The sequence below is a fragment of the Triticum dicoccoides genome, chromosome 3B (genome assembly GCF_002162155.2).
Source record: "Triticum dicoccoides isolate Atlit2015 ecotype Zavitan chromosome 3B, WEW_v2.0, whole genome shotgun sequence".
In the NCBI taxonomy this organism is placed as follows: Eukaryota; Viridiplantae; Streptophyta; class Magnoliopsida; order Poales; family Poaceae; genus Triticum; species Triticum dicoccoides.
In genome coordinates this window covers 269,270,684-269,286,598 of record NC_041385.1, presented here as the reverse complement: position 1 = coordinate 269,286,598, position 15,915 = coordinate 269,270,684, and positions in this window count along the sequence as shown.

Sequence of the window (15,915 nt, the reverse complement as noted above, 5' to 3'; positions counted from 1 at the left end):
CCCGCCGTCTGGTGCTGCCTCCCGACCTCGCCGGCCCTCTGCCCCGGTCTCGCCGCCCATCTCCACCACCTCGCCGGCCCCGCGCCCCTCGTCGACCATGCCTCGCCGGAGCTCTCCTCCGGCCAGATCCGCCGTGGGTGGATGAGATCCACCCGCCCCACCAACCAAACCCCCTCCGTCCCACTCTGCTCCGTCCCGGGATCTCCCCGTCCAATTTCTGCGGAGGTGAAATTCCCCTATGTCCCCGAATCTGTGATGTTTTCATGCCCTGTTCATAACATGATATATCAAACTTTTCGTTGTGAGATGATCCACATTTCATTCCATTGTTCCATGCTTGTTTGAGTCCATCTTGATGCCCGAATTATTGTTGCAAGAGTGCTATATGATGTAAACCTGCTGAAACTGTTATAACTTGTTGTTTTGTCTTTTTCATTGCATTTTCTATGTGCATCTTATGAACTTGATGTCTACATGAGTTTTGAGCTACATCATTCCATCTTCATAGTGGTGCAATCCATGTATTTTTGTCAGTCTTGAAGTGAGTGCATCGAGCTCGTGAAGTAGGGTACTTGTTGTTGCTGTTTTGCTAGGCTGAATCTGCTATATCATGACGCTATGTAAACCTGCTGCTACAAGTCATTCCATGCATAATCTGGAGATGTTCACTAAGGATGTCATGCTCTATCCATTCGTGCCCCTTGTTGAATTTGTAGCCTATTGTAACTTATTGTTATCTTGCTCCAAACTTGCTAAATAATGTTGCTGTCAGCCTGTTAACATTAACTTCAATGTTGCCATGATTGTTGTTAGTGAGCCAAGCATGCTATGAACTTGATCTTGCCATGTTTAGCTTCATAAATATTACATCATACTGTTTGTCACCTTTTCATGCCATGTATTGCTCTGTGGTGAGTGGTACAAGCTCACCAACATGCATACATATTGTTGTTCCTGTCATATAACTTGCTATGTTTACATGGGTGCCATCATATTTTCTGTGCCCTTTTGGCTCATTGTCAGTAAGGGACTTTTGTTATATGCAATTAGTAGATTCATGCCATGCCTTTGGTTGCCATGATAAGTTCCTGTAACATGTTGTTTGACAGCCCTAAACATTGCAACCTGATGTTATTTCTGCTAAGTCTGAAACTGTTATTATTTGCAATCTTGCCATGTCCTTTTGAGCATGTTCTAGTAGTTTCTGGAGATAGCTCAGTGTTCATGTTTTGTCATGCTTTACCTATAAATCATGCTCATGCCTTTTGTTTTCATGTTGAGATGCTGTAGCATATTGTTTTGATGCTTGCTAGATGCCTAGTTGTTTTGGACAACTTGTCCTTTAAACTTGTATAGAGTGTATGTGTTGAACCGTTGCTCCGTTTTGAGTGTGATCCATATGAAACTTGCTTGATTTTGCATGTAGTTTCATATTATTATGTTGCATCCTTGTTTTGAGGTGTTTGCTTGTTGTTTGTATGCATTTTGCATCAATGCCATGTTTAACTTGTTTTGCTCATATCTTCTAGGCCGTAGCTCCAAATTAAATGAACTTCATATGTAATTTGACAAGAATCTCGTGTAGATCCTCTTGGTGCTCTTTAACTTGCTGTTAAATAACTTCAACTTAATGTTTGTTCAGATCTGGACCAACTTTGAAACTTGCATATGAGGACGTACCAGAATTGTTATATGTTGTTTCCGGCCTCATTTAAACTTGCTTTGATGTGTTGTTCTTGTATGCATCATCTCTTGCCATGAGTAGCTTCATGTAGCCTTGGTCATGCATCATACTTGGTTGAGCATCATGTCATGTATATGTGTGGTGTGTTTACCATGTTGTGTGCTTCTTCTCGATAGTTCCTGTTTCGTTGCGATCGTGAGGATTCGTTCGTCTACGCTTGGTTCGGCTTCATCCGTTCGTCTTCTTCATGGACTCGTTCTTCTTCCTTGTGGGATTTCAGGCAAGATGACCGTCACCTTGGATCTCACTACTATCATTGCTATGCTAGCTGCTTCGTTCTATCGCTTTGCTGCACTTCCTATCATTTGCTCTTCAAGCCTCCCAAATTGCCATGTCAGCCTCTAACCTTTTCACCCGTCCTAGCAAACCATTGCTTGGCTATGTTACCACTTTTGCTCAGCCCCTCTTATAGCGTTGTTAGTTGTAGGTGTAGTTGAAGATTGCCCCATGATGGACAGGGTTATGTTGGGATATCACAATATCTCTTGTATTATTAATGCATCTATAGACTTGGTAAAGGGTGGAAGACTCGGCCTTATGCTTGGTGTTTTGTTCCACTCTTGCCGCCATAGTTTCCGTCATACCGGTGTTATGTTCCCGGATTTTTGCGTCCCTAACGCGGTTGGGTGATTTATGGGACCCCTTGACAGTTCGCTTTGAATAAAACTCCTCCAACAAGGCCCAACCTTGGTTTTACCATTTGCCTCACCTAGCCCTTTTTCCCTTGGGTTTCCGGAGCCCAAGGGTCATCTTTATTTACCCCCCCCCCCCGGGCCAGTGCTCCTCCGAGTGTTGGTCCAACCTGAGCGATGTCCGGCGCCCCCTGGGCAACCAGGGTCTATGCCAACCCGACGTCTGGCTCATCCGGTGTGCCCTGAGAACGAGATATGTGAAGCTCCTATCAGGATTTGTCGGCACATCGGGCGGCTTTGCTGATCTTGCTTTACCATTGTCGAAATGTCTTGTAAACCGGGATTCCGAGACTGATTGGGTCTTCCTGGGAGAAGGAATATCCTTCATTGATCGCGAGAGCTTGTCATTGGCTAAGTTGGGACACCCGTGCAGGGTTATAAACTTTCGAGAGCCGTGCCCGCGGTTATGTGGCAGATGGGAATTTGTTAATGTCCGGTTGTAGATAACTTGACACCTGATTGGAATTAAAACGCATCAACCACGTGTGTAGCCGTGATGGTCTCTTCTCGGCGGAGTCCGGGAAGTGAACACGGTTTTGGGTTATGTTTGATGTAAGTAGGAGTTCAGGATCACCTCTTGATCATTGCTAGCTTCACGACCGTTCTGTTGCTTCTCTTCTCGCTCTTATTTGCGTATGTTAGCCACCATATTTTGCTTAGCCGCTGCTGCAACCTCACCACTTTACCCCTTCCTTACCCATTAAGCTTTGCTAGTCTTGATACCCATGGTAATGGGATTGTTGAGTCCTCATGGCTCACAGATTATTACAACAACAGTTGCAGGTACAGGTTTTTGCGGTGATCTTGACGCGAGAGCGATGCTTGCTTGTTTTGGAGTTCTTCTTCTTCTTCTTCTTTGATCAGGGGATAGGTTCCAGGTCGGCAGCCTGGGCTAGCAGGGTGGATGTCGTTTGAGTTTCTGTTTGTGTTTCATCCGTAGTCGGAGGATGCTCTTATGTAAGATGATGTTGTATTCGTGTGGCATTGTATGCCTTTTGTATGTATCCCCATCTATTATGTAATGTTGATGTAATGATATCCACCTTGCAAAAGCGTATCAATATGCGGTTCTATCCTTGGTGGGACCTTCGAGTCTCTTTAGGATAGTATCGCATATTGGGCGTGACATCACGTCCAACACTAGTAGACCGACTCCTGCCTGCATCTACTACTATTACTCCACATATCGACCGCTATCCAGCATGCATCTAGTGTATTAAGTTCATGGAAAAATGGAGTAGTGCAACAAGAACAATGACATGACGTAGACAAGATCTATGTATGTAGAAATAAACTCCATCTTGTTATCCTTAATAGCAACGATACATACGTGTCGTTTCCCTTTCTGTCACTGGGATCAAGCACCGTAATATCGAACCCATCAAAAAGCACCTCTTCCCATTGCAGGATAAATAGGTCAAGTTGGCCAAGCAATACCCAAATATCGGAGAAGAAATAAGAAGCTATAATCAATCATGCATATAAGAATCAAATAATACTCAAATAACTTTCATGGATAAAAATATAGATCTGATCATAAACTCAAAGTTCATCGAATCCCAACAAACACACCGCAAAGAGACTTACATCATATGGATCTCCAAAGAGACAATTGTATTGGTAATCAAGAGAGAGAGAGAGAGAGAGAGAGGAAGCCATCTAGCTACTAACTACGGACCCGTAGGTCTACAAAGAACTACTCATGCATCATTGGAGGGGCACCAATGGACATGATGCACCCCTCCGTGATGGTGTCTAGATTGGATCTGGTGTTTCTGGACTCTGCGGCAGCTGGAATTGATTTTTGTCGACTCCCTAGGGTTTTTGGAATATTGGGGTATTTATAGAACAAAGAGGCAGTTCAGGGGGCACCCGAGGTGGGCACAATGCACCGGGGCACGCCTGGGCCCCCAGGCACCCCCTGGTGGGTTGTGCTCCCCTGGGAGGTCCCCTCCGATGCGTTCCTATCCCACTAGATGTCCTCTTGCCCAAAATAAATCCTCAAGAAGTTTCGCTGCGTTTGGACTCCGTTTGCTATTGATTTCATGCGATGTAAAAAACATGCAGAAAACGGCAACTGGCACTGGGCACTATGTCCATAGGTTAGTACCCAAAATGATATAAAATGACTATGAAATTATTGTAAAACATCGAAGAATGATAATATAATAGCATGGAACAATCAAAAAGTATAGATACGTTGGAGACGTATCAATTCCTTGCTCCGAAATCATTCTACCACCTCCTTTTGGCCGAAACATGGGACATCAACATCCGGGTCCACGTGTCATGCACCAAAGTAGAGTGCAGTACTGCAATTGAGAATCACCACGGTCGTACCGCCATAGTAATAATGACCAATTAGCCGTCAAAGCACATAGACCCGACAGTAAGGTGGACAGACCAAGAAACCATCACTCCTTGTTGAATCCGATTCTCCCTCATGCAGTACAGTATACTACAATATTCTTTTGGAAACCAACATTTCGCTTTGATAGATCACGCCATGGAGCAAAACCAATGTTTACATCACGTCTATCACGTTCGCATCTCACCCCCACATGGTCGCTCGTCACGCCACTCACCGCAAACCGACTATACGCAAACTTTCCTGCCCGCTTGTCGATGGATCGCACCGTGGAGTACTACTACTGGAAGAGATAGACAAGGAGGGGAAGGACAACTAGCTATAGTACAGACTCCCAAGAACTTTTTTCATGCATGTTGTGGTCGGCCGTGGTGTCGTTCAAACGCGGAGCAGTGATGTGCACCGGGAAGCAGTGAAGGCGGGGCTCTCTTGGCCGGCATGCCGCTTCAATGATGATGCCAGTAAGAGGTCGCGTCTGCTCTGGCCGGGCATGTATGCAGCACTGATTGTTTTGGGCAGGAAGCATGACTGCTTGTATCGACGTTGGTATTTCCCCGAAGAGGAGAGGATGATGCAGCATAGCAACGGTAAGTATTTCCCTCAGTTATGAAACGAAGATTATCAATCCAGTAGAAGAACCAAGCAACACTATGTAAACAACACCTGCACAAAAATAACAAATACTTGCAACACAACGCTAAGAGGGGTTGTCAATCCCTCCTCGGTATAGAGATAGATTAAATTGTATGAGATCTGATAAATAGATCTGGCAAAAACACAAAATAAAATAAATAAAGAAAAAGTGTGGCAACATATTTTTTGGTTTTTCGATAAATAGATCTGAAAATAATATGACAGGAAATAGACCCAGAGGGCCATAGATTTCACTAGTGACTTCTCTCAAGAAATTAGCATATGGTGGGTAAATTTTTTACTATTGGGCAATTGATAGAACAACAAATAATTATGACGATATCCAAGGCAATGATCATGTCTATATGCATCACATCCCAGATTAGTAGACCGACTCCTGCCTGTATCTACTACTATTACTCCACACATCGACCGCTATCCATCATGCATCTAGTGTATTACGTTCATGGAAAAATGGAGTATGGCAATAAGAACGATGACATGATGTAGACAAGATCTATTCATGTAGGAATGGACCCCATCGTTTTATCCTTAATGGCAATGATACATGCGTGTCATGTCTCCTTCTGTCACTGAGAATAAGCACTTCAAGATAGAACCTATCACAAAGAACATATTCCGATTGCATGGAAAATCAAGCTAGTTGGCCAGACCAAACCAAAGTTTTGGAGAAGAAACACGAGTCTATAATAATCATGCATATAAGAGATCAAAGAAGACTCAAATAATATTCATAGATAGAACTAATCATAAACTCACAATTCATCGGATCCCAGCAAACACACCGCAAAAAGTCATTACATCAAATAGATGTCCAAGAACATCGAGGAGAACACTGTATTGAAGATCAAAATAAGAGAAGAAGCCATCTAGCTACTGCCTACATACCCATAGGTCTGTGGTAAACTACTCATGCATCATCAGAGGGGCAAGGGTGATGATAAAGAACCCCTTCGTGATCGGTGACCCCACCGACAAAGTGCTGGAAAAGGCCCCAAGATTGGATCTCGTGTTTCTAGAACTTGCGGCATCTGGAATTGTGTTCCGTCCACTCCCCTAGGATTTCTGGAACATTAGAATATTTATAGAGGTGAGAGGCGACGGAAATGCCTCCCGTGGGCCCCACTACCCACTAGGGCACGCCAGGGGCCTCTAGCGCACCCTGATGCCTAGTGGGCCCCCACGGGCCTCCTCTGGTGCAACTCCTTGGCCTCTTGGGTGTCTTCTGGGAAGAAGAAAAATCTCCAAAAAGTTTCGTGGCATTTAGAATTCGTTTGTATTGATTTTCTATGAAGTAAAACAACAAGCAAAAAACAGCAACTGGCACTAGGCACTATGTCAATAGGTTAGTCCCAAAAAATGACATAAAGTTGCTAGAAAATGAGTATAAGACATCCAAGATTGATAATATAATAGCATGGAACAATAAAACTTATCGATACGTTGGAGATGTATCAAAGCGCGTGTGGGTGATGGGGAGGGTTTGGGTGGGCCAGGACGGACAGGAGCGGGCGTGGCAGTGGTCTGGATGCCCGCAAGAGAGAGATGCTGGACGTACGTGAATATTGCTATGTAATTAGCGTACATAATGTGCCAGTTGGACAAATATGATTGGAGATGGAGTTAGAGATGAAAATAGGAATTTTACATAAACACGGATATGTATGTGTATGTGTGTGTGTGTGCACGCACACACACATAGTCATGACTCTTCCAACTAATCATACACATTATCGATGTCTCGTTCTGCCTACACACACACACAAACTTAGTACGACCTCGTTTTGTTTCTAGGATAGGAAGATTATAGGAGTGGGAAATAATAGGAAGTGAGATAAATGGAGTACTACGTACAAGATGAGAAGATGTACATGCACACACTCTCCATTTACACACCTGCGAGTACACGATGGAGCGCATTTGTACACAAAGAGGTAGCTTACATGATAATTTGAACCTTTAATTTGTTCACTTAATAGTGGAGGGTCGGGGACCACACGTGAGCGATACAAAGTGCGTCCTGGAAGCGAGGTCATGTTATTGATCGAGTTTTCTTTCCTGGTATGTTAAGAAAAGATTCCTTCGTGCGTTTTTGTTACTTTTTTCGGGAACACGCGTATTCTATTTAAAACCATTGCTATGGAGAGATTTTTTTACTCCATTGTATATGTAGGCTTGAGAGGGCTTGCTTAAAAGTGTTTCTCGCTTCTCGTTCTCTAATCCTCTCCATATCTAAACAACATGACAATGCCCAGTCTACCTCTCTCCTCATCAGTGGACATAGATCCATCCGGATCCCGTCCGCTGTGGGAGGGGAGGAGGTGCAGCATTGATGTTGTCACCGCCGGCGATGGAGGAAGCCGATGCGCACTATCCTCTTTGAGACGACTCTAGCACTAATGAAGGTCCTCCACACTCTTGTTCACTGATGTCGTGTGGGCAGATCCCACCTGCCTGTCTAAGCCACATCTCGCCCAGCTGAGGTTTAACTTCTTTTGGATTTAATGCTTCATTGTACTGGTCCATCTCCCAGGTCGCTGCATGCAGGTTTTCTTCTATACCACTACTCCCCAACTCCCCATGTACAGTATCTAGGCTTCGTCGGCTGGCCCAACATCACCTAATTTTTACTATTAGAGGAAAGGCCACTCTAAAAGTTGTCCTGGTTTATGCCTCGATGGAGGTACACATGGTTTTTTTTCGATAAAAGTACATCGTGGTTGTGTGGTCATTGTCCTATGCTCCCATTGTTGTCGCTAATCTAATACTATCAATGGTAAAATGAAGCTATACCCATGTTAAAGTGATGTCCCTTTTAAATAATGTTGTTGTCAATCTAGAGGTGTCGATAAATGCTTTTGTCCTGCTTTAGTTTTTTTGCGGGTATCCTAATTTAGTTCCCATGAAGATAATCATGATGCTTATATTTGTTCGTGTACATTTCATTAATTCGTATTAACAATTGAGACGCCGCTGTTAATCTTGTACCACTGCCAAAACAAAGTAACGACACTACTTAAATATGCCTTTTTTGTATTTTTGCAAACAATGATGCATATCTTCATACACGGGCATGTCTTCCTCAATTTCAGCAGAACTTCACAAAATTGGACAACCACTATTGCTCCGCCTCATTGTCCTCTGCGACGTGGTTCTACATTTCTCGAGCTTGACTACCGAGAAGAAATAGACTACAGTAAGGATATATCAAACTTCAGTGGTGCCTCACCCAAACTTGATGCTAAATCATCATGCATCACCACGATGACCTATCGATGCTCATGGTTTCATTGGTTGGCGAAGCTGATCGATGTTTGATGAAAAAAGAGTTGTGTCATAGAATTAACACGTCAGATGTCCTTAGTGTGAGGACTTAGTCGTGAGGCCAACGCATCTATGTGGTAGCTTGAGAGGGGTTGATCGGGAGGCCAGCGAGATGACACGGTGACCCGTCCCTAGGCGGGTTAAACCCCGTGTTACAGGGAGAGTTTGAGCTACTAGGCTCCCATGGGTACGTATGGATTTTTCCTTTTGATTCCACTGGAGTACTTACTGTCTGATGATTCCTCCTCAATTGCTGAAGTGATTTGACTACCGTCAAAAGTATTGTTTTAACTTATAGCCACCCTTGGAGTCGTACTTTGGTGTCTGAGTGCCGCTGGAGCTTGGAGTGGACAAGTCACACGTCCACGCCGTGGGCCATGTGGGAAGCACAGATCCTCTTGTCCTTTTGTGATGATGTGGAGTAGTAGTACGACCGGGAAGTAGTACTAGTAATAGACCGCCTCATAATAACAGCGACGCGTGATAGCATCCCGAGAAATCGATCCGGTTTTGGATTAGACTGCTTGTCGGTCTCGTCAACTCAACGATTTTGCTGGATTCTTCATCGGAACGGTCCTTCTTGGTCTTAGCGCCTTACGTGTCCAACCAATACTAGATGCTGCAGAAATTGGTCGTATTTGCTTTCTCTGGTATTTAACGACTGTCAGTTTCAGCAGATCATCGGATGGCGGCGGCAGACGCGAATATCTTAACCCTAATTCTTCTTAAACTCCAATCTCATAGATTATAAATCTAAACTGATGAACTTGAAGCTGACGCAGATCTTTTCTTTATCTGAACAATCGCGAGCTTCTCGTAACCCTGGAAAGATCCCTCCAAGAACTCAACACCATCGTGCGCGGGCCCCATGGTGGGCGCCAACTATCATAGAATTAACACATCATATGTCCTTAGTGTCAGGACTTAGTCGCGAGGGCAACGCATCTATGTGGTAGCTTGAGAGGGGTTGATCGGGACGAGAGGCGCAACACGCAAGACAAGGATTTAGACAGCTTCGGGCCCCGGGAAACATCATCTGGTAATAACCCTACATGCTGTTTGTGGCTATGTCTCATTATGATCATGAGAGAGTCGCCGGTAAGCCGGCTCTTTGTGTCTAGCCCTAGAGATTGTTCTTGTTACCTGTCCCCCTTGGGGGAGCCCTGCCCCTCCTTATATAAGTTAGAGGGGCGGGTTACATGTGGAGTCCAAATAGGATTAGGACTAGCCTATCTTGTACTACAAGCCGGATACAAGTCCGGGTCTTGATTCCTTGTAAGGGAGATATTCCTCATGCCTTTCCTCTTAAGCCGGCCTATCATAACGTAAGCCGGCCTTCTAGGCCTTGAGCCTCCTGGGCCCCCGGGTCTTGTCGCTCCTCTGATCCGCTTGCCAGGTCACCCGTAAGTTGCCAGGATCGGGCGGGTCACTTAGTGTGTCGTCCAGTCAGGGCGGGTCATTAGTGAGTCGCCAAGTCCGCCCAGGTTATACTACCGGCCGGGTTACACCGTGGGGTATATCCCCGACAAGTTGTCTTCCATCAGTGCTCTTTGCTTGTTACCCACAAAGACAAAGATGTCATTCATCAATGCACCTTGGTTGCGTTGGAGACAGAATCGTCTTTCCCCTTGGTGCAAATTTTTCTTTCACTACAAACCAAATGTTTCATCGGAGAACCATCGATGTTGGTACTCAGAGTAAAAGTTTTGTATTGATTTCTGAGCCTTCTCACAACTTTGTCCTCAGCTCCCTTGTAATTTTATTTGTCCAGATATTAACTAAATGTTGGCTATGATCTATCAATCATTGAGTTGCACAAATAAATTTATTAATGAGTTGGTTCTAAATTTTTGTGACTATTTAATTATGTCGCTACACTTTGATAAAAAATTACTCATATAACTACATAAAAATAACATGAAGCCAACAATATTTATGTTTTGTTGGCATGTATTAGTTGGTTGCTAGTTAAACATGTGGTCAGACTTTGATAAAAAATATGATGTGGAGGAAAAACTTGGGCCGAGGTAGTACGAGATACGGTGGCACACTGATTTAGGCCAAACAAAAAAACCCATAATTAGTGGGAGAGGGAAAACTATACATACAAAATAATTGAAATTGAATTTCTCAGAAATTTTAATATTTATGGTTGGTGCAGCCCACCCTTCCGATAATTTGATGCGTGTGTGGTTGTTCACTTAATAGACAGAAAGTGCGACCAGGACACGTGGATCATTAGTTGATCGTAGTTTTCTTCATTGGTATGTTAAACAAAGAGTTACGTTCCATAGGATGGATGATGTGGATTACCTTGTTGAAGACAACGCAAGGACTGATTTTTGATTATCATCAGGAATGGATGGAACCCATGGTCGGATGGCACAATGGCGGTGCAAGCTGGGAACAAAATGCAAATGCTGGAAATAATTTTAGGGTGTGTTTGGTTTCAGTCATCAACTAGAATGGCATGGGTCAGACCCGTTCCCGGGCCTCGTTCTCGCGTTCGGTTGATGAATTGAATGGAACCCAGTCGTTCCCACTGAACGAATATTCAGCCCAGATCCGGAACGCAGCGATACTTCTAAATCGGAGGAATCACACGGAACCGGCCGCGCACTCCTCTCCCTCCCTCCTGCGGCCCCTCTCCCTCCCTCCTGCGGCCCCTCTCCCTCGTCTCTCTTCCTCCCTCAATCTACGCCGCCGGGCCTCCTCCTTTCATCTGTGCCGCTGGCCACTCCTGCCCCATCCTTGGGCTGGCGCTGCTCACCTCACGCTCACAGCCGCCTCGGCTGCGTCCAAGCCGGTCGCACTGAGGCACCCCATTTTTTCTGACGGACATGCAGCTTTAGATTGTGTGGCCGTCCAACTCGTCTTCCTTCTTTGCTTCCATAGCAGCGGAAGGGGCAGCAGACAGCTTGCCGGTGATGGCCACAGATGGGGAGTAGGGAGCAGGGAGCGGCTCGGGTAGCAATCAGCGTAAATAGCAGAGGAAGCGGCAACGTGTTGGCAAGCATCAGCCGCGGCAAGCACAAAAGCCAGCACAAGTGAAGCGATTGATTTTTTCTAGCTTGTCATTGCTTGATTGATGATGCATCTATATGCTCTGTGTTGAGATTGCTGGCAAATTTTGCTGTCATTAGTACCTGTGTAATCTTGGAGACTTAATTAACATTTGTTGTTAATTCTTAGGAAAATTATAGTGATGATAAATTTTATATAGAAATCAGATTACATGTGAATGATAAATACTTTTGCAATTGAAATGTATTTTGTACAATTTTATGTTAAACATAAAAATGTTGTAATTGTTCATATTGTACATTTGCATAGGTGAAAATGATTCCATTCCGGTTCTCCAAACCAAATGGTGAAACATAACCATTACATCCCACGCTTTATCCCTAGCCAAACACAGAAATCGAACCGTCCCATTCCGGTGGAATGGAACCATGACATTCCATTCCACTTCATTCTTGAACCAAACATACCCTTAGTAATTGGGGAGGAACCCAATAGTAGAGAGTGATTCCACTATTGGAATGGCTATAGAATAACCGAAGAAAACTGGGAGCAATCCCAATTAATGCCGATGACAAAACATAGAGCTTGAGCATTTCCATATTCATCAAGGTTTTACGAATATCCGTTTCAATGATCCTAGCAACACAACATACTACCATGATGAATACCGATGGAGGATGCAGATGCAAAGGAAGATAACACTTTCTCAGATTTCACCTTAGCGGGGCCAATGGAACAAAATCTGGATGATCGACCGAGAGACATTTAGCACTCTGCTTCTAATGTTCTCCTTGATGTGCTAGTGTAACCCATTTAGAGATAAGGTTTGGTATCTAGAACATCAAGTAAAAGGTCGGACTTCGGGAGCACAAGAATCAGTAAGGATAAATTACTAGGTAAATCTACGGAATCCTTATGGGGAGGTTGCCAACTTTCTTCAATCGAGATACTACAATTACAGGTCTTCCAGCTGGGTGTGTTGGCCACGACATCCAATTTTACCGGGTTGTAGAGAGACCGATACTTATAGTTCTTGGGAAACGTTCCAACCATCATAACTGCCTGAGATTCAGATCTGGCTGGTGTCAGGATTTCCAGACTCATCAAGTTTATAAAGAAAAATTAAAGGACGCAACACAAATCAACAAGATGACGTTGCAAGATTCTCGGGAAATGGACTACGGTGGTAAGCTACGAAACATGAGCTGGTTCTGCTACAAACATGTGAACACGTTTTCCCAGACAAGCATGGCCACGTAGTAGTCTTATAAAAAACACTACCGAGTTCAGGTAGGGAACCATCATCGAGGTATCAAAGTCCTTGCATAAGGCATGCTCTTAACAAGGAACTTCTTCTCCTTGAACAAGTCAATCAGTGGCTTGGTGCCCTAGGGAACACATATAGAATGGAGGCAGCCAACCTATCAAACCATAGAGCACTTCGCACATGTGTTACTAACTTGGGATGATTCCAAGGAAGCAACATTGACTTTCTCGAATTCACGGAGGCAACTTGAATCAAATGCACATGAATTAGAGGAAGTCACTTCTTTCATCCGAACATATGCTTCATGCACAGGACATGAAGATAATGCTTATAGAAGTTTCCAATACTAGCTTAATGTTCAACAAGATTATGGAGAAGATAATGATGTTGTCGATGGGCTCAACAACAGTTCATCCAGGTTTCCATATAAATGGAATTCCACAATTATGTGAACATGGTGATAGCATTTGTGAGAACAAAATATATAACGGCGTATGCTTGAGGGATCTACCACGAGTAAGACAACATTAAGAACATCGTTGGTTCTGATTTGATTTGACCATAGCCCATACTCAAATCAAAGATTGGATAAGATGATAGGTGCATCAACTGATCACAAGGATCAATAGATGGAAATACCATCCTTCTTTAACACACATACAAGATATCCCTTGAAATGAGCTAAGTCGGACAAGCTTTCATCTTCCAACTCTCGAAGTTGTTCTTTAGCTTAACCAACTAGCTGAGGGTATCCAACATAGATTCTTGGAGAAAGGGTGGTTTACAAGAAAACCAACTTGATTGTGAGCTAAACAAAACAGTCAGGGGCAACCGGGTGATACTTTTGGGAAGATACTCGGAAAATCACAAACCACCGATATGTTACTAAGCTCGAGAACAATATTGCTTTTCAGGGCAAGACGATATGATCAAATAAGAAAGGGATCGACACGATCCTAGCTCATTGACCGAAGAGTGCACCAGAAATAAGGACTAGATAGCACGGTCTACCTTAGGGTGATGATTCAATAATCAACACGCTAAGAATGAGGTTATTGACCATTTAACTACCAAGCAACAGGGTTGCTAGGAGTATGGACTTCACACATCATAGTTCACTTGTCGGCATTCTGGTTGCAACAACACGGGAACCGAGAAATGAATAATGAGGAGGGAAGTATCACTGTATCAAGGGTTCATAGGATGGTGTGCAATTCCCATGATATTCTTGATATAAAGTTGGTAATACTCCAAGGTAGAACAGAACAAAACCTGGAGTAGCATTTTGATCTGCGGCATACAACTGCTTTGACCACATCCTAGAAATGGATAAGGTACTGGAGTTTGTTTCTCCTAGATATTTCGAAATAGAATGGCTTGACGGACCACAAGGGTAATGGGCATCAATGAACATGATTGCACAACTACTCCTTACTATCAATTGATAGATGAGGGCCCGAAAACAACTAATGAGGGACAACTCAAAGGAACATGCGATTTTCAAAGTTGTGGATGCATGGATTAGCATGTCAAACGAGTTCAACATATTTCCTCGGGATAACCCATGCGGAAAAGGTAGAACTGGCAGAGTCACAACATGGAATCAAGAACTCGTCAAGAGCACTCTGGTTGTGATCTTTCGGTTCAGCGAGAAACTTCTACCATAAGCAGTTCATGGTATTTGGAAGACAGAAATACCACGGACCTCAAGGACTATCACAAAGGTTACTAATAACCTAAGGGAACTAGCAAACACTATCAACATGAGGTAAGTAGGGTGAATCTTGGGTTGAAAAACCCGGAAGTAGAATACCTACATACTAAGTGGCATCACGGGATGCTTTCGAGAACAATGGCCAGAATCATCACACTAGAGGCAAGACATGGCTAGATTACTAAATGATCCCCTAAGACACCTAGGGTCATAATAATAACTCCAACATATATGTCGAGGCAATAGTACCTCAACTCAGCAATTAGTGTGATTAACCTGGCCTAAAAGAACATCAAAACCAGAGGGAAGGGATATTGCAAGTGCACCAAATTGTTTAGAAACCTGGGATGACTCGGACAACATAACAGTTGTAAATGCTCAAGAAGATTTGAGACATCCTGCAAAATGGTGGCATAGCCACTCAACATCACAATATCAAGGTTCTGAGACCGGCTACGAACAAACGAGAGTAGCAGGAACTAAACTACGGCTTGAGTCTAACAATCTTATAAGTCTATGGATTAGTAACATGTGATCCTGACAGAAAGAATAGATAACCTAGTTCCTTAACCCCATAGGAAAGATAAGATCACTCGGATCAAAGGGCATGAGGCATAAGGAGTAAAAAGAGCCTTATGTTCCCATACACAATCAATTCCCTTATATAACTAAAGAATTTCTAGACTCAATTTCGACCAGTTTGGCTTGGTAATCCTATAGGCAGTCAGGATCTGATACCAAAGCTGTCATGACCCAAAAGATCCCAAGTCACATCGATCTAGCATGTAACACATCATATCACTTTGCAGCCTCATGCACGGTATTCTCACGGGTGCCACCTTACCTGGCATGGGACCGTTTGCGCCTTTTGGCTCACGTATATGATAGTGCCGCAAGCATCCATATGACAAAGAACCCGGGATGACATAACCAGTCGTGGACCCAAAGTGGCGCTAACTTATAGGGACAGACAAAGATGACCCAACAACGAACGTGTCGATCAACAACGTATGAATCCAAGTCGTAGCAAGCTACATGGACTTAAAGGAACAATGTGTGACATTTCCCAGAAGGGAAAGACACAGGAATGAAGAAGGACACATGCCAGCCAGCCTAAGTGTTCTGGAG